This window comes from Pan troglodytes, chromosome 7, assembly GCF_028858775.2.
Source record: "Pan troglodytes isolate AG18354 chromosome 7, NHGRI_mPanTro3-v2.0_pri, whole genome shotgun sequence".
Classification (NCBI taxonomy): Eukaryota; Metazoa; Chordata; class Mammalia; order Primates; family Hominidae; genus Pan; species Pan troglodytes.
Genome location: NC_072405.2, coordinates 7,772,269 through 7,795,742, shown reverse-complemented (window position 1 = coordinate 7,795,742; position 23,474 = coordinate 7,772,269). Strand labels below are relative to the sequence as shown.

Below are 23,474 nucleotides of genomic sequence, written 5' to 3'. Positions count from 1 at the left end.
CCCTATCTCCCTTCAATGACTCTCTTTTCGGACTCAGCCCACCTGCACCCAGGTGAAATAAACAGCTTTATTGCTCACACAAAACCTGTTTGGTGGTCTCTTCACACGGACAAGCATGAAACCTGCTCCTCGTGCAACCCAACTGGGTGAGACCCTCCAACAGGGGTTGTCACACACCCTGTACACAGACACCCTACTGGCAACAGGTTGGTGCCCCTCAAGGTCAGAGGTCCCAGAAGAAGGAACAGGCACCCATCTTGGCTGTTCTCCAGCCTCCCTGAGTGACATCTCCAGGCACAGGAGTGAGTCAGATGAATAGGGCCTGAAGTGAACCCCCAGCAAACTGCAGCACCCCTACAGAAGAGGGACCTGATTATTGAAAAAAAAAAAAAAAAAAAGCAGAAAGTGACAACAGCATAAACAACAACAAAAATGGCCCCCACAAAAACCCCATCCAAGGGTCAGCAGCCTCAAAGACCAAAACTAGACAAACTCACAAAGATGAGAAAGAATCAATGAAAAAAAATGCTGAAAACCCAAAAGGCCAGAGGGTCTTATCTTCTCCAAATGATCACAAGTCAGGGTGCAGAACTGGATGGAGGATCAGGTGGACAAATTGACAGAAGTAAGCTTCAGAAGATGGGTAACAAAAAACTACGATGAGCTAAAGGAGCATGTTCTAATCCAGTGCAAAGAAGCTAAGAACCTTGATAAAAGGTTAGAGGAATTGCTAATTAGAATAACTATTTATAAAGGAACATAACCTGACAGAGCTGAAAAACACAGCACGAGAACTTCATGAAGCATACACAAGTATCAATAGCTTAATTGACCAAGTGGAAGAGAGGATATCAGAGTTTGAAGATCACGTTACTGAAATAAGGCATACAGACCTTACATAAGGCAATAGAGAAAAAAGAATGAAAAGGAATGAACAAAGCCTCCAAGAAATGTGGGACTTCATAAAAAGACTAAACCTACGATTGATTGGAGTACCAGAAGGAGACAGGAAGAATGGAAACAAGCTGGAAAACACACTGCAGGATATTATCCAGGAGAACTTCTGCAACCTAGCAAGACAGGCCAACATGCTAGGAATTCAGGAAATACAGAGAACACCATTAAGATGCTCCATGAGAAGATCAACCCCAAGACACATAATCATCAGATTCTCCAAGGTTGAAATGAAGAAAAAAACGTTAAGGGCAGCCAGACAGAAAGGCCAAGTCACCTACAAAGGGAAGCCCATCAGACTAACAGCAGACCTCTAGCAGAAACCCTACACGCCAGAAGAGACTGGGAGTCAATATTCAACATTCTTAAAGAAAGGAATTTTCAATCCAGAATTTCATATCCAGCCAAACTAAGCTTCATAAGTGAAGGAGAAATAAAATCCTTTCCAGACAAGAAAATGCTGAGGGATTTCATTACCACCAGGCCTGCCCTGCAAGAGCTCCTGAAAGAAGCACTAAATATGGAAAGGAAAAACCGGTACCAGCCACTGCAAAAACACACCAAAATATAAAGACCAATGACACTATGAAGAAACTGCATCAACTAGTGTGGAAAATAACCAAATAGCATCATGATGACAGGATCAAATTCAAACATAACAATACTAACCTTAAATGTAAATGGGCTAAATGCCCCCAATTAACAGACACAGACTGGCAAATTGGATAAGGAGTCAAGACCCATCAGTGTGCTGTATTCAGGAGACCCATCTTACATGCAAAGACACATGTAGGCTCAAAATAAAGGGATGGAGGAATATTTACCAAGCAAATGGAAAGCAAAAAAAAAAAAGCAGGGGTTGCAATCCTAATCTCTGACAAAACAGACTTTAAGCCGACAAAGATCAAAAATGGCAAAGAAGAGCATTACATAATGGTAAAGGGATCAATTCGACAAGAAGAGTTAACTATTCTGAATATATACGCACCCAATACAGGAGTATCCAGATTCACAAAACAAGTTCTTAGAGACCTACAAGGAGACTTAGACTCCCACACAACAATAGTGGGAAACTTTAGCACCCCACTGTCAGTGTTAGACAGATCAACAAGACAGAAAGTTCTCAAGGATATTCAGGACTTGAACTCAGCTCTAGATCAAATGGAACTAGTAGACATCTACAGAACTCTCTACCCCAAATCAACAGAATATACATTCTTCTCAGTGCCACATGGCAAATATTATGAAATCAGCCACGTAAATGGAAGTAAAACACTCCTCAGCAAATGCAAAAGAACTGAAATCATAACAGTCTCTCCAGACCACAGTGCAATCAAATTAGAACTTGGGATTAAGAAACTCACTCAAAACCACACAATCTCATGGAAATTGAACAACCTGCTCCTGAATGACTCCTGGGTAAATAATGAAATTAAGGCAGAAATCAAGAAGTTCTTTGAAACTAATGAGAACAAAGAGACAACGTATCAGAATCTCTGGGACACAGCTAAAGCAGTGTTAAGAGGGACATTTATAGCACTAAATGCCCACATCAGAAAGTTAGAAAGATGTCAGATAGACACCCCAACAGTGCAATTACAAGAGCTATAGAGGCAAGAGCAAACTAATCCAAAAGCTAGCAGAAGACAAGAAATAACTAACATCGGAGAAGAATTTAAGGAGATAGATGAAAAATGGTCCGAAAAAAATCAACAAATCCAGGAGCTGTTTTTGAAAAAAATTAACAAAATAGACTGCTAGCTAGACTAATAAAGACAAAGAGAGAGAAGAATCAAATAGACACAATAAAAAATGACCTCAAAGAAATACAAACTACCATCAGAGAATACTATAAACACCTCTATGCAAATGAACTAGAAAATCTAAAATAACTGGATAAATTCCTGGATGTATATACCCTACCAAGACTAAACCAGGGAGAAATTGAATCCCTGAATGGAACAATAACAAGCTCTGAAATTGAGGCAGTAATTAATAGCCTATCAACCAAAAAAAGCCCAGGACCAGACGGATTCACAGCTGAATTCTACCAGAAATACAAACAGGCACTGGTACCATTCCTTCTGAAACTACTCCAAACAATTGAAAAGGAGGGACTCCTCCCTAACTCATTTTATTAAGCCAGCATCATTCTGATACCAAAACCAGGAAGAGACACAGCAATAAAAGAAAACTTCAGGCCAATATTCCTGATGAACATTGATTGTTAAACACTCTCAATAAACTAGGTATTGAAGGAACATATCTCAAAATAATAAGCTATTTACGACAAACCCACAGCCAATATCATATTGAATGAGCAAAAGCTGGAAGCATTCCATCTGAAAACCAGCAGAAGACGAGGAGGCCCTCTCTCATCACTCTTATTCAAATAGTATTAGAAGTTCTGGCCAGGGCAATCAGGCAAGAGAAAGAAATAAAGGGTATTCAAGTAGGAAGAGAGGAAGTCAAGTTATCTCTGTTTGCAGATTACATGATTTTATATTTATAAAACTTCATCACCTCAGCCCAAAAACTTATTGAACTGATAACCAACTTCAGCAAAGTCTCAGGATACAAAATCAATGTGCAAAAATCACAAGCCTTCCTTTGTACCAACAATAGACAAAGAGCCAAATCATGAGTGAACTCCCATTCACAATCACTACAAAGAAAATAAAATACCTAGGAATACAGCTAACAAGGGATGTGAAGGACCTCTTCAAGGAGAAGTACTTAAACCACTGCTCAAGGAAATGAGAGAACACAAAGAAATAGAAAAACATTCCATCCTCATGGATAGGAAGAATCAATATTGTGAAAATGGCCGTACTGCCAGCAATTTATGGATTCAATGCTATTCCCAAACTACCACTGACATTCTTCACAGAATTTGAAAAAAACTATTTTAAATTTCATATGAAATCAAAGAAGACCCCATATAGCCAAGACAATCCTAAGCAAAAAGAAGAAAGCTGGCGGCATCATGCTACCTGACATCAAACTATACTACAAGGCTACAGTAACCAAAACAGCATGATACTGACACCAAAACAGACATATAGACCAATGGAGCAGAACAGAGACCTCAGAAATAACACCACACATCTACAACCATCTGGTCTTCAACAAACCTGACAAAAACAAGTAATGGAGAAAGGATCTCCTATTCAGTAAAATGGTGGTGGGAAAACTAGCCAGCCATATGCAGAAAACGGACAATGGACCCCTTCCTTACACCTTATACAAAAATTAACTCAAGATGGATTAAAGACTTAAATTTAAAATCCAAAACCATAAAAATCCTAGAAGAAAACCTAGGCAACACCATTCAGAACATAGGCAAGGGCAAAGACTTCATTGAAAAATGCCAAAAGCAGTGGCAATAAAAGCCAAAATTGGCAAATGGGATCTAATTAAACTAAAGAGCTTCTGCAGAGCAAAAGAAACTATCATCGAAATGAACAGGCAACCTACAGAATGGGAGAAAATTTTTGCAATCTACCCATCTGACAAAGATCTAACATCCAGAATTTACAAGGAACTTATTTACAGGAAAAAAAAAACATCGAAAAGTGGGCAAAAGATATGAACAGACATTTCTCAAAAGAAGACATTTACAAAGCCAACAAGCATGAAAAAAAGCTCAACATCACTGATCATCACAGAAATGCAAATCAAAACCACAATGAGATACCATCTCATGCCAGTCAGAATGGCAATTATTAAAAAGTCAAGAAACAAGAGATGCTGCTGAGGCTTCAGAGAAACAGGAAGGCTTTTACACTGTTGGTGGGAATGTACATTAGTTCAAACATTGTGGAAGACAGTATGACAATTCCTCAAGGATCCAGAACTAGAAATACCATTTGCCCCAGCAATCCCATTACTGGGTATATTCCCAAAGAATTATAAATCATTCTACTGCAAAAACACATGCATATGTATGTTTATTGCAGCACTATTCACAATAGCAAAGAGATGGAACCAACACAAATGCCCATCAATGATAGACTGGATAAAGAAAATGTGGTACATATACACCATGGAATACTACGCAGCTATAAAAAGCAAAGAGATCATGTCCTTTTCAGGGACATGGATGAAGCTAGAAGCCATTATCCTCAGCAAACTAACACAGAAACAGAAAACCCAACACCACATGTTCTCACTCATAAGTGGGAGACGAACAATGAGAACACACTGACACAGAATGGGGAACAACACACACCAGGGCCTGTTTCGAGTTAGGGAGTGAGGGGAGGAAACTTACAGGATGGGTTAATAGGTGCAGCAAACCACCACGGCACCCGTGTCCCTACGTAACGAACCGCCGCGGCACACGCGCACCTACGTAACGAACCGCCGCGGCACCCGCGCACCTACGTAACGAACCGCCGCGGCACCCGCGCTCCTACGTAACGAACCGCCGCGGCACCCGCGCTCCTACGTAACGAACCGCCGCGGCACCCGCGCTCCTACGTAACGAACCGCCGCGGCACCCGCGCACCTACGTAACGAACCGCCGCGGCACCCGCGCACCTACGTAACGAACCGCCGCGGCACCCGCGCACCTACGTAACGAACCGCCGCGGCACCCGCGCACCTACGTAACGAACCGCCGCGGCACACGCGCTCCTACGTAACGAACCGCCGCGGCACACGCGTACCTACGTAACGAACCGCCGCGGCACACGCGTACCTACGTAACGAACCGCCGCGGCACACGCGTTCCTATGTAACGAACCGCCGCGGCACACGCGTACCTATGTAACGAACCGCCATGGCACACGCGTACCTGTGTAACAAACCTGCACATTCTGTACATGTATCCTGGTTTTTTTTTTTAAGAAGAAATTAAGGGAAAAAAAGAATATACATTTGCATATCAAGTAATAAAAGCATTATTGTATTGTTTTTTAAAAAAGGATCGTTATTCTAAATTTCTATGTGGCCAGGGAATCAAAACAAGATAAGCTTCACAACTGTCCCTAGGCCAATGTAGGCCCAGGCTTACCTCCCAGGGCAATGAATCCTTCTATCCGCCATACAGTGCCTCAGGTGACTCACCCACAGCGAGACTGTGACAGCTGGTCCAGACAGCCTGAGACGCTGCCAAGAGAACGGTCACTGCACGTGGAGGCCGTGGCCAGCAAGGTCTGCCCAGTGGTGGGGACAGCACGTGACTTCCACTGAGCTCACAATCAGAAAGCTATTCCTCACTGAGAGAGAAGAATCCACTCCATTCCAGCAACACAGGACATCACAGGACATACGCATTGCTCAGGAAATCATGTGACCTGGCCCTGCAGAGCACGGGACTCAGGAAGATTGTGTTAGAGGACCAGAGCCCGTATGGAGCACAGGGAGGGAAACAAAGCTTGTCAGTGTCACCAACAAAAACTCAACTTGTGACATTAATCCTGAGTAGTTACCCATGCCCAGACCGATGCAGAGATCCGACCCAACAAAACAACGTCGCAGCGTGAGCAGCCGAGAAGTGACGACACCACGGGGCGGAGGGGAACGGAGAGGAAAGCTGCTGACGCCAGGGAGATGCTGCTGGGCCAGGCACGGCTGCCCGCAGAAGAGGCCTCCGCAGGGAGAGGTACCGCTGGATCAGGCGAGGGTGCGGGCAGGAGAGGCCTCCGCAGGGAGAGGTACCGCTGGATCAGGCGAGGGTGCGCGCAGGAGAGGCCTCCGCAGGGAGAGGTACCGCTGGATCAGGCGAGGGTGCGCGCAGGGGAGGCCTCCGCAGAGAGCGGTGCCGCTGGGCCAGGCACGGGTACCCGCAGGAGAGGCCTCCGCAGGGAGAGGTACCGCTGGATCAGGCGAGGGTGCGCGAAGGAGAGGCCTCCGCACGGAGAGGTACCGCTGGATCAGGCGAGGGTGCGCGCAGGAGAGGCCTCCGCAGGGAGAGGTACCGCTGGATCAGGCGAGGGTGCGCGCAGGGGAGGCCTCCGCGGGGAGCGGTGCCGCTGGGCCAGGCACGGGTACCCGCAGGAGAGGCCTCCGCAGGGGAGAGGTGCCGCTGGGCCAGGCGAGGGTGCCCGCAGGAGAGGCGTCCGCAGATCTCTGATGATGTGCTAACTAAATTAGATAAATCCCCGTCATGTCTCATTCATGTCTCAGGCCTCAGCTGGGTCTCACGTCTCATTTGGAGTATCACTGACGCCTCTCTTAAGTTCTCTGTTAAGAAGCCATTTCAAGTATTTACAGGGAAGCCTCTGGACTGGGTGATACCATGTGACCACTGGCACACAATTCAGTGCCCAGAATGAGCAGGACACAGGTGAGCGCTTATGCCCTCTGGAAAGGTGGAATATACCACACGAGGCTATGAGTTTGCACGGCAGGGGACTCAGATATCCTGGAATGAATAAATTCAAGCAGACTGGGGATTGGGTGGGAGAATTTATATTTTCTCTGTGACATTTCACAGTTTATTTCTGGGAACAAAGTGACAGAGCATATGTTTCCAATGAAAAGAGAGATGGGCTGGACACAGTGGCTCACACCTGTAATCCCAGCATTTTGGGAGGCCAAGGAGGGTGGATCACAAGGTCAGGAGTTCGAGACGAGCCTGGCCAACATGGTGAAACCCTGTCTCTACTAAAAAAAAAAAAAAAAAAATGTGTATATATATATATGTGTATATATATATGTGTATATATATATGTATATATGTGTATATATGTATATATGTATATATGTATATATATGTGTATATATGTGTGTGTGTGTGTGTGTGTGTGTGTGTATATATAAATTAGCCACAAGTGGTGGCGTGTGCCTATAATCCCAGCTACTTGGGAGGCTGAGGCAGGAGAATTGCTTGAATCCAGGAGGCGGAGGTTGCAGTGAGCCAAAACCTTGCCACTGCACTCCAGCCTGGGCAACAGAGCAAGACTCCATCTCAAAAAAAAAAAAAAAAAGAGATGAAATGGTAAGGAGAGGATGAGAAAATAAATGTTCTTTTGCATTTATTTCTATTGATGCATTCAAGTTTTCTCATTGTAATTTTGTTTCCAAAACAGAACAATCTGAGAAATAAGAATCTCTATTTACAGAGATAGAGATACAACCAGTCAAATTATCGGGGCAAACGTCCTACATAAAACTGAGGAATAAATGAGATTCACAGCCAAGCTAAGTCCATGTAGATGTATGACTAATCTGAGAGAGTTTTATAGCTCAAATGAAGATCGTCTATTAATTTTCTGAAAAGTAAAAATCCCTATCCTAGGTCGCTTAACTTTCCTGAATTGTTTTAAAAAGAAAGATTCTACTTTGCAATATGTAAGATTAAGTGTATTGCTCTAAGTCATTTTTATGTAATCTTCGCAAATTCTTGTGAATATCATCTGAGCTTTGCAAAATGAAGGTAGACCTTACTCACTTATATATAAGCCACTTACTGAGCACCTATCAAGCATGAGCTGTTGTGCAAGTCCTGGAGATAGAAAGTTGGCTGTGCAATTAGATATTAAGTGATACAACTAGTTATAAATTAACAGAGTGGAGATCAGGGCATTATGTTTATGCATGGAGGAGGCACCCACCCTAATTTAGGAGGGAGGAACTTCTTAGCAAAAATTACATCTGCGTTGAGTCCATGAACGAGCAGGAGTTACAGTGGCAAGTGGGGGATGGGGACATTCTCAAGAGAGAAAGGACCCACATACAAAGTCTCCCCAGCACAGATACCATGTCGCAGTCAAGGGCTGGAGAGGGGACACACACTGGACGGTCACCCCGACCCACCTATAAAGTCTCCCCAGCACAGACACCATGTCGCAGGCAAGGGCTGGAGAGGGGACACACACTGGACGGTCACCCCGACCCACCTACAAAGTCTCCCCAGCACGGATGCCATGTCGCAGTCAAGGGCTGGAGAGGGGACACACACTGGACGGTCACCCCGACCCACCTACAAAGTCTCCCCAGCACGGATGCCATGTCGCAGGCAAGGGCTGGAGAGGGGACACACACTGGACGGTCACCCCGCACAGGAGCCAGATAGCAGAACCCTCTGTGTGTGAGTGTGGACACTTTCCTGGGGAATGATTTATGGTGTCTCATGTGAGACAGAAGCACATCTACATTCTAGAAGACGCATGGCCTCGGTGGCAGGATGCACAAAGTGTGTGCATGAGGAGAATATTAGAAGCACAGAAATTGATTAGGAGGATGTGGTCAAAAAGAGGGACGGAGGAACAAACCTAAGAGAAGGAGATGCAAGTGCAGTGGAGGGAGAAGGGGCGGGGCCAAGAACACAGGTGAACACAGACACCACAGATGCAAAGAAAACTTCCCCTCACCCCTCTCAAAGGAAAGACCAGTTCTCATGAATTTGGGAGCAGCAGGACAAGAAGGCCAGGACAGAATTTCCTGAAGACCTCTACATTTCTTACACAAAACAAGGGCACCCATTGGTTGCTGAGATCAAATGAGTAAAGAAGGAGGCTGCAGACTGGAGGGATATGGTTAAGATATAAAATTCCATTAGGGAGGAGAGACACGGAAGGAGAATGGAGAAGTGCTTGACAATGACATGGAGAAGAGAGTCCAGGTAACAATGAGAGCTCACATAAAGTGGAGGCTGTTGTTGCTATGGTTTTATTTTTAGCAGCATCCACTGCCCAGATACATGGTTCTCCCTAGGAGCAATCAACTCTTTGGGGTATAGAGTGATAAAGGTCAATGATGAAAAAATTCAACAATGGAATTTTGCCAAGTAACAAAATGATAGATTAGGGAGGGAAGTGAGTCAGAAGGGAGGTTGTAGCACAAGTAACTAAAGAACGGATTTGTGTGTTCTTGGCTCCTAGGAAACTAATGAAGACAACAGGGGGAGATGGAGGAAGCAACCAGAGATGTTCAAAGACTAGATCGTGGGTCAGATGGTAATGACTCTAACCTAAGGCAGGGATGATGGCAGAAAGATGCCTTCACAGGACAAACTGAGCCTAGTGCTCAACACCCCCACCTGGGGAAAGTGACACCTGCATGGGAACTTATCCATGGGTACCACCAGACCCAAAGGACCTCTATCTTCAAGTAAACCCTACGCTCCCCAAGCAGACAGTGTCATTTCAGTGAATGTCCTAACAGCAAAACAAATTTCTTCTCCGGGGAATGGTCTTCAAAAATTATTGCCCAGACAGTGAATAATTCTTCTCTAGTCAGTGGCTAACAGGGAAATTATCTATGTGCCTCTGGACTTGTTCTTGTATCACAGTGAATAAACTGGTCCAACCCAAACTGACACATCCACAAACTCCCTTTGTGATCCTAGGTAAGATTTTAGATGGCATTTGTCAATGTAAAAAATAAAAATAAAGAACGTAATGTAATCAAGTTGCTTTCACACACAACCTAGTTGGTTTTGGCCAATTAGGATATTGGGAGCCTCCTTCATTGAGCCCAGACCAGAGTACCATCAGTCCCAGGACTCTAAAAGCCATCTGTCTTAGTTCCTTTTGTGTTGCTATAACACAATATCTGAGGCAGGGTAATCTGCAAAGAGAAGAGGTATTTAATTCATGATTCTAGTGTCTGCAAAGTCCAAGAGCATGGTGCCCATGGCTTCTGGTGGGAGCCTTGTGCTGTCTCACAACATGGTAGAGAAGTAGGAGGGGAAGTGGGCCTTGTGAAAGAGGAACCAAACAGGAGAGGTGGCCTCACTTTATAAAATCCACCTTCTTGGAAAGCAACCCATTCCCAGGAGAACTCACTCCTGAGAGATGGCATTTAATCTCTCCATGAGGGTCCCTCGTGGACCAAACACCTCCCACCACTCAACACCATTACATTGGGGACCAAGCCTCAGTGAGTTTTGGTGAGGACCAACCATACCAAACCATAGCACCATTGGAACAACAAGATTGAGAATGGCTATCACAACATGGAAATCCTAACCCATTTTCCTAGAAATTTACTCTCTCATTCATCCCAATAGCTCTGCAGTCCCCACAACCTCTACTTATCGTCCTCTGACCCACAACCCCACCACCACCTTCACAAGGAAGAGCAAAGCATTCATCAAGAATTTCCTGAACTTTGAACCACAAAACCTACCATGTGTTCCTCTCTGATTTCCATTACATTCAGAGGGTCCCATGGATCTCTCATCTCGTATTCTCCTAAAAGAATTTGTTTCTATTAATTATTCCATCTCTGTCTATAAATTCAACTTTCCTCCCACCACTGACTTTTTCCCATGAGTACTTAAATATATTCAAGTCTCTCCCATTGTTAAAAAATGGGAGAGTGACTTCCAGCATGACAGTATGAGGACTCCCAGTACTCTCAAGGAAAACTGTTGAAAATTATAGACAACAACAAAACATCTACAGTCTCTGAAAATGGTCCATTGGCAAACAGCAAATGAAGAAATATCTTTCAAGAGAAGCTACGAAAATTCAGGGAGACAAGTACCTGTGGGATTTGAACCAAGTCTGCTCTCTCCTATCCCTCCCAGCTCAGAAAGTCAGAGACTCCACTTGGGATGTCTTCATTTTTCTGCTGGAGAAGCAGGACAAAAGCAGATGGTTATGGGCCATCGCTAGCATTCAGAGCCGTGGAACACAATCTCTTTCCAAAGGAGCCAAACCTCATTTGCACAGAATATGAAGAAGCTTAAACCTAAGGGAGCTCTCGGGAGCATTGGAATTTGTGGTGAAATGCAATTGGGAAGAGATTCAAGACACAGGTGAACCTGTAGGTTACTGGCTTGCAGGGAAGAACTAGGGAATAAGACAGCTGGGAGGATCCTTCTTGTGTCAAAGCAAGTATCAAACAGGAACCTCAAACTATTCCTTCAAAGAAGCCACAATTGGATTAGATTTATTTGTGAAGCAATGTATGCCCACAATTGCAATCAGCAGCAATTAGTGACGTTTAATAGCTGCCTGGGTCAGGGACAGAGAGGAAGAAAGCCTGCCCATACCACTGTCAACCAGGTAAGGGGGTCACACCCAAAGCTGCAACCCCTGCCCCCAACAAGGAGCCACATCAGAGGCTAAACACCATGGGGGACAGGGCAGAGAGTCTAGACTCCTCTAAACAAACCCAGCCAATCACTGAACGAAGAAACAACAAAAACAAGCCCAGGTGTGGGGGAAGGACCACTATCACTGGCAAGAGCTGTGACATTATATATCAAAATGTCCAGTTTCTGACAAAAAATCATGAGACATACAAAGAGATAGGAAAGTATGATCCATACGATGAAAAAACAATAAAAGGCAGGCAACACAAACTACCTGTGGAAGTGACCAGAGGCCAGGTTTATTAGAAAAAGATTTCAAAGGAGTCATAAAGATGTTCCCAGAACCAAAGGAGACTATGACTGAAGAGGTAAAGATGGTAGAAGAATGTTGCAAAAAATAAAAAAAAAACCTGGTAAAAATATAGAAATTACCAAAAATAACCATATGGAAATTCCGCTGTTGGAAAAGTAAAATAACTGAAATAAAAACTCATTCGTGGGGTTTAACTGTAGATTCCAACATCAGGAAAAGGAATAAGCAAACTGCAAAACAGATCCATAGATGTTCTGCAAGCTAAAGCAGAGACAGGAAACAAGACAGAGACAACTGAAGGAGCTCAGAAGCATAGGGCACCTAGAGCACACAAACACAAGCACAATGAGAACATCAGAAGGAGGTAAGAGAAAGCAGCAAAAAAGATATGCAAAAAATAATAGCTGAAAACCTCCCAAGCATACTGAAAAACAATAACGTACACATCCAGGAAGCTCCACAAACTCCAACAAGGATAAAAGCAAAGAGAGTTACAAACAGATAAGTCACAGTACAAATGCTGAAAGTCAAAGAAAAGGTGAAAATCTTAAAAGCTACAAGAGAAAAATGACTTGTTACTTACAAAGGAAATCCAATCTGATTAATAGTTGACTTCTCAGCAGAAACAGTAGAGGCCAGAAAAGCAGTGGTATAACATACTGAAAGTACTCAAAAGAAAAACAAAACTGTCTATCACGAATGCTATATCCAGAAAACCTATTCTTCAAAAATGAAGACAAAATAAAGACATTTTCAGAAAAATAAAAACTCAGAGAATTTATTGCTAGCAGATCAACCTTACAAGTAATTCTAAAGAAAGTTCTTGAGGCTGAAAGCAAGTGACCCCTGATAATATTAAAATCCACATGAAAAATTAAGATAACTGGTAATGGTAATTACATAATTATAAAAGACTGTATTAACATATTTTCTGTCCTCCTAACTGATTTAAAATAAAATTGCATAAAATAATACATATGAAAAAGCTTGGTGGACCTATCAAACATAAAAATATATGTGTAACATATTTGTCAATAACAGCACGAAGAGGGTTAGTGGAAGCAAAGCTATGTTATACTAAGAACATAATTACAGGTGGTAAAGTAATAATTATAACAATGTGCTGTTGAGTTTGCAACATTAAGAGATGTAATAAGTATAATAATACCACAGAAGAGGGGAAACATAGTATAGCTACATAGAAGTAATGCTTCTATTTATTACTAGAATTATGCCAGCATAAGTCTGAAACTGATTTTAATAAGCTAAAACATATATGGGAAACTCTAGAGCAAACAGGAAATAAATGACTCAAAAATATAGTGAAAAAATCCTTAAGTAACTTAAAATGCTACATTGGAAAATACTCACTTAATGCAAAAAATGAGTAAGGAGGGATGAAGAAATAAAAAAGGTATGAGACTATATTAGTTCATTCTCACACTGCTATAAGGACATACTCACGACTGGGTAATTTATAAAGAAAAGAGATTTAATTGACTCACAGTTCAGCAGGGCTAGGGAGGCCCAAGGAAATTTACAATCATGGTGGAAGGGGAAGCAAACACATCCTTCTTCACATGGCAGCAGAAAGGAGAAGAATGAGAGCCGAGGGAAAGGGGAAGCCCCTTATGAAATCACCAGATCTCATGAGAACTTACTCACTATCACAAGAATAGCATGGAGGAAACTGCCGCCATGATTCAATTACCTCTCACCGGGTCCCTCTCATGACACGTGGGGATTATGGGAACCACAATTCAAGATGAGATTTGAGTGGGGACACAGTCAAACCATATCAGAGACATATGAGGGGAAAAAAGTAAAACAGTAGATGTAAATCCAACTATATCAATGATAATATTAAATGTGAATGGATTAAATAATATAATCAAAAGAAGCATGTTGTCAGACTGAATTTTTAAAAAAGATCCAACTCTACCCTGCCTAGTGGAGATACACTTTAAAGATTAAAAGATACAAATAGATTGAAAGTAAAAGGATAGAAAAATATATTATGCTAACAGCAATCACAAGAAAGCTAGAATAGCTACATTGATATCAGACAAAATTGACTTTAAAACAAAAACTGTTACTACAGATAAAGAGGCACTAACTATAAAAGAGACAACCCATCAGGAGCAATAACAATTATAAATATATATGTACATGTGTGTATGCATATGTAGACATACATATATACACACACATGCACCTTAACAACAGAGCACCAAAACATGTGAAGCAAAAACTGACAAAAATGAACACACAAATTCAACAATAGCCGAAGACTTTAATACCACACTCTTAATGATGGATAGATCAACTAGACAAAAGATCAACAAGGAAAGAGAAGGCTTGAACAACACTGTAAACCCATTAGACCTAGCAATCACCAATACAACATTCCATCCAACAACAGCAGCAGAATATACGATCTTCTCAAATGCACATAAAACATTCCCAGAATATACCATATGTTAAGCCATAAAACAAACCTATTATTAAAAATAAATTTAAAATGATACAAATAACACAAATTGTTTTCTCTAATCACAATGGAATCAGATTAGAAATCAACAACAGAAAAAAGTTTTGGAAATTCACCCGTTTGTGGAAATTAAACAATGTACTCCCAAATAACCAATGGGACAAAGAACAAATCCCAAAGGAAATTAGAAAATACTTTGAGATTACTGAAAATGAAGACTCAACACATCAAACCTTATGAGATGCAGCCAAAGCAGGGTTCAAGGGAAATTTATAGCTGTAAATGCTTCTATGAAGGAAAAAGAAAGACCTCAAATGAAGAAGCTAAACTTCCACTTTAAGATACTGGAAAAAGAAGAACAAACTAAATGTAAAGCAGGCAGAAAAAAGAAAAAATAATAATATTAAAACAGAAACTAATAGAGAACAGAAAAAAAGAGAAAGTAAATGAAATGGAAAGGTGGCTTTTTGAAAATATCAACAAAATTGACAAACTTTTAGCTAGATTGACAAAGAAAAAAAAGAGAAGTCTCAGTTTAATAGAATCAGATGAAAGAGGGGTATCATCACAGACCTTACATAAATAACAAGGATTGTACAGGAACACTATGAATAATTTTACACTAACAAAGCAGATGCCCTAAGATGAAATGGACACATTTCTAGAAAGACACAAACTACCAAAACTGACTCAAGAGAAAACAATCTAAACAGACGTCTCAAGAGTGAAGACTGCAAATCAAAAAACTGTCCTCCCAAAGAAAAGCTCAGGCCCAGACGACATCTCTACTGAATTCTGCCAAATCAAAACAAACCTTAACTAAGCCACAAAACAAACTTTCTTTATATCTATTTAAAGAACAATTAATAACAATGCTTCATAAATTCTTCCAAGAAATGGAAAAAAGGCGGGTACTTCCTAATTCATTTTATCAGGCCAATATTACTCTAATATCAAAGCCAGGCAAATACATCATAAGAAAAAAAGGCTAAAGATGAATATCTCATAAATATAGATTAAAAAATCCTCAACAAAATATTAGTAAAATGAATGCAGCAATTATATATAGAGAATTATAAAGTATATTAATTAAAAACAAGCAATAAGTTAGAAATAGAAGGAAAGTTCCTTGACTTAATAAAAGGCATCTATGAAAACCACATAACTAACATCATACTTAATGGTGGAAGACTAAATTCTGTTTCTCTAAGATCAGGAACAAGACAAGGATGTTGGTTCTCACTCCTTCATTTCAAAATTGAGCTGGTGGTCCTAGCCAGGGTAATGAAGAGAAGTAAAAGGCATTCAGATTTAAAGTAAGAAATCATAAAACTACCTCTATTTCCTGATGGCATGACATCATATACAAAAAAATCTAAAACATTCACTAAAAATTATTAGAATTAATAAATGAGTTTGGCAAGGTTGAAGGACATGAAGTCAATATAGAGAATCAGTTTTAATACTATTCATGCAAAGCATTTACACTGTATTAAGTTCTATAAATAATCTAGAGATGATTTAAAGTATGTGGGAGCATGTGTGGTCAATATAAAGAATCAGTTGTAATACTACACATGCATACATGCACATAGTACTTACACTGTATTAAGCTTTATATGTACTCTACAGATGATTTAAAGTATGCAGGAGGATGTGTGTAGGTTATAGGCAAAAATAGCCTTTTGCTATCACGGACTTGAGCATCTGTGGATCTGCGTATCTGTGGGGGTCCTGGCACCTGCCCCACCCTGGATATCGAGGACTGACTGTGCTGATACAGGAGGCAGGGGTGGAGGACAGGGAGGGTGCCTAAATGGTGCAGGGCTTCTATTTTGGGTGAGGTGAGTGTTCTGAAATTGACTGTGGTGATAGTTGCATGTACCTCTTTGAATATAATAAAAGCCAGTGGATTGTACACTTTGAATGGGTGAGTAGTATGGGGTATATGAATTATATCTCAATAAAACTGCTTTTAAGAAGTGAGAGAAGGCCGGGCGCAGTGGCTCACGCCTGTAATCCCAGCACTTTGGGAGGCCGAGGTGGGTGGATCACCTGAGGTCAGTTTGAGACCAGGCTGGCCAACATGGAGAAACCCCATCTCTACTAAAATACAAAATTAGCCGGGCGTGGTGGCGCATGCCTGTAATCCCAGCTACTGAGGAGGCTGAGGCAGGACAGTTGCTTGAACCCAGGAGGCGGAGGTTGCTGTGAGCCGAGATCACGCCGTTGTACTCCAGCCTGGGCAACAAGAGTGAAACTCTGTCTCAAAAAAAAAAAAAAAAAAAAAAGTGAGAGAAAACTTTCCTCTGTTGAAAGGAATTTTAGCTGTCATTAAATATAAGTGCAGCATCTTTTCATCTGTCTTAATAGTTCTGGCTTTGAAGTTGAATAATAAAAAATATAATTTAATTACATTATTAAAAATGAACCTTAGAATAAATTCCTTCTAAATTTCTGGAGAAAAATGAGAAGAAAGCTCACTAAATACACACATAGCATAAAGAAAACCATATAATTTTCTTAAGTTTCTAAGCAATGAAAACAATGATATAAACCTAAACAAGAACAGCACAAAAATATCTGTTATAATCATATCACAAAATCTGTTATATGTGTGGAAATAGCTAACGCAAAAACCGTAGAATATGTAAGAAGAAATTCAACAAGAACAGCCCAAATAACACCAAGTAGACAAAATATGCATGAAGGGATGAAGACCTTGAAAGAAATATTAATAAGAATTACTGAATATACATGCCAACAAGTAGGTGGGCCCACCTTTCTCTGTGAGACCCCACATCCTTAACAGAGGGTCAGTTTCTTCAATTGATCTGTAAATCCAGCTCAGGCTGAGTGTCCCTTACCCAAAATGCGTGGGACCAGAAGTACTTCAAATTGTTTTTTTTTTTCATATTTTGGAAGATATGGACTATACTTATCCGGTTGAATGTCTCAAATCCAAATATCCAAATCCGAAATGCTCCAATGAGCAGTTCCGTTGAGCATCATGTCAGCTCTCTAAAGGTTTTGGAAGCTGGAACACTTGGGATTTCAAATTTTAAGATTTAGGATGCTAAACCTGGATAATCCCAATCAAAATTTCAGACATAATTCTTTAGAAACTTGAAAACTGATTTTAAAGTTTATCTGGATGAAGAAACATGTAGGAAAATGAGCAACGGTGGACTCAGAAGCAGGATCACCCTGTCAGATTTGACAAAACTCATTCTTAGATCAGCAAAATACAAAAGTAAACCAAAGTGCAAATGGAAATGTAGCAGGTGATAAAGGTTCCATCCAAAACTCAACTAACAGTTTGGACAGAAGATAGTGCAGCCAATTAATTCAGGTGTGGACACTGGATGGCCATCTGAAGAAATGCACGGGGGACCCTGGACCGGGCCTGCAACCGGCCTTCTCTGTGGGAAGGGGTGCAGGCTGGGCAGGGCATGGCACCCAACGGTGGCATAAATCCTCACAGGCAGACACCTGCACACTGGTGCCCAGAGGTGGTCAGGCTCTGACTGATGTCAAACAGTGCACACTGCCATAGAACATCTCAGGGAAGGTTAAGGGGACCATTGAGTCCCTTTTATTTATTCTGAAGAACCAGGGGAAGGAAAATGTTGAGCTCAGGTGCCAGATACGTCTACCACAGTTACGCATTTTGGAATTGGGGGAATGACCACAGGATGGTCACAGAGACCTGCTGAGCCCCCAAGACGTGATTCTCAGATTCCCAGGTTCTGTCCTTATCAGCGGTGAGGGAAAGAGAGCCAAGACTCCAGGCCCGGCCCGGCAGCCCTCCACTCCCTCATTCATGGATGTCACCAGGGCACGAAGACATGTGGAGACCCACAGCCCACTCCAGGGGCTCAGGGAATGTGCTGGGGTGCTGAGGAGGTTTCTGGAAATCTCTCACCAAGAAGCGGCAGATCCAAAAGCTGGATAATAGTCTGGATTAGGGCCATGGCCACAGGAAGGAAAACTAAAAGAATGAGGCTGTGTTGTTCCTAAGCAGTCCAGGAACCAGAGCAGGAAGTGAGAGGAACCAGAGCAGGAAGTGAGAGGAAACAGAGCAGGAAGTGAGAGGAAACAGAGCAGGAAGTGAGAGGAGACAGACGGCAAAGGGGTGAGAAAGTGCAGGAAATTTGAATTCTCCAGGTTTTCAAGCCGGGGTGCCAAGGAGACAGACCCACTAACATAAGCAGTGAGTCTTCAAGGGCAGCTGCGTGTTTAGGGTCCTGGGAGGGAACATGAATGCCGGTTTTAAGAGCTGTCAGTACCTCTCGGTGAAGATGTCCAGTACTGGAAGAGAGGTCAGCATGGAAGACAGAGGTTTATAAGCATCATCTGCATGATTGTAATAACCGCAGTTGTTAAGTGATGACAGCTCAGGGATCCTGTCAGGAGAAATATCGGCGAGAAAACTTTGGAAAATATCCACATTTTGGAGGAAAGACATAGCCATAGAATAAAATCAAGATAATGGACTATTACAGAAGCCAGAGAGAAAATCTTAAGAAAGCAATAGTTTTGTAGATACAAAATGGTTAAATGTACAATAAGAAATGAAAAGACGACCCAGAATTTGACTTTAAGTCTCAAATCATTTTTTTTTTTTTTTTGTAAATTAGGCATGGTATCTTTCTCAGCCAGTTTCTAAATGGCCCTGCTCTCCTGAAGAAACCACCAATAACCTCATTCTGTACTCCCTGATTAGTCCTCTTTCCGGAGCAGAGTCCCGCTGCTCAGAATGTGTCCTTTCCTGAGCAGAGTCCTGCTGTTCAGAACGTGTCCTGCTGCCGGGGTGCCCATCAGGCCCGCCCACTCGTCACCATAAACCACCACATCCAGCCTCTGTGACCCAGATTTGGGGAAACAGGTTTGCCAAAATATCACGGGTTCTCTCCCAAGCACTTCCTGATCCCTGAATGTTCCAACTACAGTTCAAAACATGCGCATATTCATTAAGACCAAGGAGTCTTTTATTTTTCTTATGTTGATTAAATTCACCTTTATCCAGCCACCAGCCTTGGAAAAGACAGGGAGGTCTTGGAGTTATTAAAAAGCCCATGTTTGAGAGCTTTTAAAGTGATTAATTGTGACATGCTATCACTTTCCACGGAGCAAAATAAAGAAATGTCTATTTTAATTACTGTATATTTGAGCCCTCAGCGTACAAACGTAAACCAAATTTTCTTTTGCTGAAAGAGAAAACACGCAGCATTCTTTCAGCTAGAGAAACAAAACTGCAAATAAATCTCGGACTCAGGATCTGACAGGGAGGGCGTGACTCTTGTAACGGAAACAAGTACCTTCAACTCACTTCATCAAATGTGGTGCAAGAAGGACGCGAAAACAGCTTAACAGTAACAGAAGATCCACACTGTGACTTCCAGCCACCGAGGAACCGTTTAGGGGTGGCTGGTTGGTAACCACAGGGAAAACAAATGAACTGACTCAAAATTACACTAAGCTGTATATGTAAATAAAGGGGAAGAAGAGAGGGGTGAAGCAGGGTCTCGAGGAGGGGAGGAGGGAAGGGAGGGCCCAGGGCAGCCGGCCCAGAAACTTGCTTTCTGACTTGGTACTCAGGACGCCTGTGGAGAAACCCGGCATCCTTTTCTGTGGATCAAAGTTAGACCAAACGGTAATCAAAGCTTTTCTGAGACAGCAATTTCAGTTTTTAAATTGTCACATATTCACTTCATTGTGGAGAACCCAAAACACCAGGAGACACAATGACTGGAACCTGCGCGGCCCCCACTTCACCCTCACTCTGGGCTGCCTGACGCGTCCAGCCTGCAGTGACCGCGCTCTCTAGGCCCGGAGGTGCGGTGGCCTCAGATGAACACGTGATCCACCTGAAGAGGGAACACTGTTTGTGCGACAGGACTCCAAGGTGACAGACAGGGCTGCACACGCCTCAGACACACCAAAGCCCACACCAGCACCTTCTTCAAGGTGTCGCGCACCCTTGGAAGAGCACATGAATGCTCCAGCGAGGCGGACACTAACGTCCACCTGCAGCTCTTCTTTAGATCATCTCAGAGATGATGGACTCCTTTTCTGGATTAGTGACACATCACCGTCTCCGGTCACTTGAGACTGACTCTGAGCAGTGTGGCTGTGGGGCTGTGAAACGGTGCACGGCTCACCATGTGCCAACCAGGGAACTTCTCACAGAGAGATGTTTCTGTGAGTGTCTTGTAAGATGACAAAGATGGCTCATTTTTCTGTAGATAAACCTCTTCTGGAGGAACAGGTGCTAGGTGATCTTGTAAGTACATGCATCCACATGTGGATACAAGAACAGGATCAACAGCAACGCTAACAACGAGACACACCTCCACAGCTGCTGACACACAAGAGCCACAGCTATTCCAGAACATGTGACCCCACAGGACAGAAAAAAATAAGTGCTCAGAATAAAAAACAATCTTCTTCCTCTCATAAGCCCTTTACTAACTGTATCCATAGGGTTAATTAGACTCCTTAAATATAAATAATAAAGAAAAAATGCAACATCATTTTTAATTAGCTTAAAGTATATAACCATTTTGAAAACTGACACCTACGAATAATTTGTAAGTATCATACATTTTAAGCAATGGATGCATGATGGATGAAGCCATTGCTGAATTTTTTAATAATACAAAAATATTAAACTATCACCTCAGAGGTTAACAAATCTTCTCATAATGAGTATAAAATTGGCACAACTGCCAAAAGAAAGTTGAGCAAATATGTTTGTCATAAATGCATTAAGTGGAAAGCTAAACACACCGCTTAAATAATGCTCAGCTCACATCTCATAATTTTGAGGTTTATTCAAAACAGAATCATTCAAAGCTTCACTTCCCCTATAAGAAACCAATATGAACAGGAATTACGCACTGAGAAACCTGCATCCACTACCACAGCAGAAAGCACACGTGACCAGGTGACAGCAATGTCTCACATTAAATCATGAGGCTACACCCGAGCCAGTGTCAGTGACTTATTCATCATCAGTAATCCCAGATCCACAGCCTTGTGAGATGTGTGCGTGTCCCTAGTGTGTGCTACCACCAGGTCCAGCCTGAATGAAGCATAGAGAAAGCCACGTAATGACATAATCACAACACTGTTCCCCTTTTGTTCTCAACTAGTTTGGGTATCAAAAGAAGGTAACACCTCAAGGATTAGCGCCTTTTAGAACCCTCTGAAGGACCTTCTGTCTCCTCCTCCAACCAGGCTTCCTACTGACTCCAGCAAATTAGGATAATCACAGCTTAAAGGGTTTATTTTTGCTAATTAAAACAAGGAGGGTACGAAGTTGGAATAATTATACATACTTGAGTTCAACATATTCCAACATAAAGCTGGAAAAAGCAAAGAGCTGGTTGCATCCAGGAAAGACCCAAAGAAAACTCAGCATTTTTCTTGCATAAAGCAAATAGATCCCCGATCAACAAAGATAACATTAATTTACGAACTCCGTGTCTGAACTGAGAATTCTGTGGTCACTTTGCCCACAGTGAGGGCCGGTAGGCGGCACACGAATCAGTGGTACCGGGTTAGACAGCTGACAGGTGAACAGCACAGAACGGCGGAAACCTGGATGTCTGACTCATGGGGAAGGAGAGAGGCCCTCGATTTGGAGAGAGAACAAACCCCAGCACAAGGCAGTGAGCCTGTAAGGAATGAAGACACCATCTCCAGACCCTGGGAACGTGGCTTCCCTGGGAATGTGGCATGTTGGGGCGACAGGAGAACACCGGCTCTGAGCAGCTTCTCCCAACAAGTCACAGGGAGCAGGAAAGGCCCAGGGGACCTGGAATGAATGGCAAATCCCAGTCTGAGTCATAGAAAGGGAGAAACGGTCGATTCTAGAAAGGAATATTTATTATTTTGATGCTCACAGCACACAACGTCTGGGAAAGTATTTAGAAGGCCCTGGCGTGGTGGCCAGAAGCTGCACAGCTCCCAGGAGCCGTCACAGCTGGCAGCAAGCGCTTCCCGATGGCCACATGGACCAAGGCCAACTCTCCAGACCCACAGAGACACGACCCCCAGCACTCTGGTCCTCCAGACCCTTCTTTTCAGAATCAACTGACAGGCCAGGCCCTCAAGAATTGAGTTTACCAGAAGGTGGGGACTGATCAGCTACCCTATGCAGACGGGAACTGAAATGAAAGCACTGGAAGACAGGCCTGAGGAGATGCTGCCCTGGACCCAGAGACAGGGTTCCCAGGCCCTGGGCTCTCCTGGTCTGGTCACCTGCGCCCGCCTGGCGCTGACTTCCAACACAGAGAAGGTGCCCCACGCACGTTTCCTGGACAAGACACTGGAAGGGGGAATCAGGGCCCCTTGTAGAAGAGAGTCCATGAGAGATACCGGCACGGCCCCGGAAGATCTGGACAGGCCTGGGGTAAGAAGCCTGGCCAGGCGCGAGGTGTCAGGGTGCTGAGGGTGTGTGAGAGGCATCGAGGGCCCCGGCCAACCGTGCTGCAGGACACACAGAGCAGAGGACTCTGCCCGCCACCGTGCCTGAGATAAACCAATAAGCACCATGGCTCCGAAACACCATCCTGTCCCAAGAACACACAGTTTCTTCCCCATAAAAAATTTAAAAAGAGACCCATAAAAGTAACTGGATTAGAATACCATACCCAACTAAGCACTCCCCTTGCCCGGTTTTGAATGTAGGCTGAACAGGGAGGGCCAGAAAAAGA

At 42.8% G+C, this 23,474-nt stretch overlaps 1 protein-coding gene across 23 annotated transcripts in view; it reads right to left on the bottom strand.

The window, feature by feature from the left end:
• Window positions 1–23,474, bottom strand: part of DLGAP2 (DLG associated protein 2) — a 1,020,080-nt gene that overhangs the window by 837,930 nt on the left and 158,676 nt on the right. For 3 of the 23 annotated variants that reach the window (XM_063816100.1, XM_063816101.1, XM_063816106.1), the window contains exon 1: window positions 5,972–6,445. The exons of 15 other annotated variants lie outside the window; for them this stretch is intronic. The gene's annotated coding sequence lies outside the window, so the exon portion shown is untranslated. Of the gene's footprint in view, window positions 1–5,227; window positions 5,346–5,971; window positions 6,932–23,474 lie in introns of those variants that run through there. 5 more of the 23 variants (XM_054656503.2, XM_063816107.1, XM_063816105.1 and 2 more) reach the window with 4 other exon arrangements.